General features: G+C 32.9%; 1 long non-coding RNA gene across 1 annotated transcript; it reads left to right on the plus strand.

The window, feature by feature from the left end:
- The first annotated feature begins 18 nt into the window (after positions 1-18).
- Positions 19-1,510, plus strand: LOC140919903 (uncharacterized). Its single transcript, XR_012162546.1, has 3 exons — positions 19-169; positions 823-924; positions 1,071-1,510. It is a non-coding gene; the product is annotated as an uncharacterized lncRNA (long non-coding RNA).
- The last annotated feature ends 670 nt before the right edge of the window (positions 1,511-2,180 follow it).

Raw genomic sequence — 2,180 nt, forward strand, 5'->3', positions numbered from 1 at the left:
TGAGTGTGTATGAGACTGATTCTGGTTCATTTTTCTGTTTGGTTATGTAAATTGTTGCTTTCTAACTATCCCAAATTCATTGATGCAGAACCTGGTCCCCTGTATCCTGGTGAATTTCGATAAACAACAAATCGTAGTTTGGAGGGAAAGGATTATAAGCACTTGAAAGGTATGAATGTTGTTAATTTAATTATACTTTGTTATTAATATGGATGACTTGTCCCTGTTTTTTCTGGAAACAAGAACAGAGCACAAAGAAGGGTAGAAACATACTTAAAATTAATAAAAAAAATTGTTCAATATACTTAGAACTATAAAATGTTAATCATGCCATTAAATCAAAATTACTAAGATAAGATTCAAAGGCTGCATTTACTTGCTCAAGCTCTAATAATCAATAACATAATCAAAATTACTAAGATAAGATTCAAAGGCTGCACGTGTTTTTGCGTCAAAATCAGCTCTAGAAATTGAATTTCCTGTTTCATTCTTCAAACAAGAGTTGTCATGGCCTTCTTCACCTTCGTACACTATTCCAGTACATTATCGGTGGATGTATCCATTTGAAAGGTAACTTTTGTGGTTGATTTTTTAATAGATTACTAGGTTTATTAGAACTTACTTAATAGACATTTAATGATTAAATGTGCAGATGTATGGGAGTCTCAAAGCGGGCAGTGACAAACAAGAGATTTACTTTTACTTAATGATTTAATGATTAATGATTAATGATTAAATTTACATTTACTTAAAATTAATACAATTTAATGTTATGATTTCTAATTCTGAGTTGTGATCCAATAATCTTGATTTTATTTGTAGATCAATAACCTTCAAAGAGATTTACTTCCAGATGAATTATTTTTGACAACCCACTAGAGAAAAAATGGCGCTTGGGTTGATAGTCGCGCAAAATCTACCTATGTATGTTCTTTATTTATGTAAATTCTGTATGCAAATTCTTTATATTACAAATCAACCAAAAAATAATATGATGTCATTTATACCTAGAAGAACAATCTCTTTATTATACACTTGTTTGTCTAATTCTATGACTGGGATGTCTTTAGAAGCGGAGATGGCAGCTAGAATTAGAGCTGAACAAATTGCTCAGGATGCAGTGGCCCAAGCTCAAGTGGCTACCAAGGTCGCCGAAGAGGCTAGGGAGCGTTCAAAGAAGTTAGAGAATGATTTTGATGCATTAAAGCAATTTTTTGGAGATAAAATTGACGCTTTGCACCGTCAATCAACTGTTGGATCATCTACTGCGAGTCATCCTCCTTTGCATCCTCATTACGATCATAATTTGGACGACCTGTCGCTTGACGAACCTTAATGTCATAGTTATGCTTACTTTTTGTAGTAATTGGTTGACAATTATGTATTAGATAACTTTGTTAAAGTTGTTATTCGAAACTATTTGTTATTTTGTAGTTTCAAAACACATGATATTTTGTTATGTTATTTAATACTCTGTGTGTTTGTTATAATATCAATGAATGACTTTTAATGTTTATTAGCAATCAATTATATTATTAAAAAAAATGAAATTCAGCAAAACATGGGATATAAAATTAAAAATAATGAATTAAATAAATTTGAACGTAGCGTCGGCCAATCCGACGCTACTTTATAAATTCAGTTATTTTGACGTTAGCGTCAACCAGCCGACGCCACTAATTTTGTGGACTACTGTTTGTTGACCTTAGCGTCGACCTATCGACGCAACTATTTCCTCCCCAGCTGACGTGGCAACTCAAGTTTTTAGCGTCGAATGTTTCAAATTTACACATAGCGTAGGCGTAGCGTCGGTCAAGTCGACGCTAATATAGCGTCAGATGGTATTTTCCGATGCTAATAATTAGATTCGACCATTTTAGCCTAGGCCCGACTCCGACGCTAGTCCGATGCTAAATCGATGTTAGCGTCGACTTTTGCTCTGTTAGCGTGGCTTGTGGCCGACGCAAAATCCTGTTTTTCTAGTAGTGATCATCATTACATAAATTCATCACATAAACTTATCTCAAATCTATAACATCACAATTATTAATCATACCTCATCATCATCATATAAAATTATCACAATGCATCCATCTTTTATTATCATATGACATAAACTCATCTAATCAAACATATACATAAATTTCATTTGACGCTCAATATCACAATTATATCAAATA

This window comes from Cicer arietinum, chromosome 4 (genome assembly GCF_000331145.2).
Source record: "Cicer arietinum cultivar CDC Frontier isolate Library 1 chromosome 4, Cicar.CDCFrontier_v2.0, whole genome shotgun sequence".
NCBI classification, from domain to species: domain Eukaryota; kingdom Viridiplantae; phylum Streptophyta; class Magnoliopsida; order Fabales; family Fabaceae; genus Cicer; species Cicer arietinum.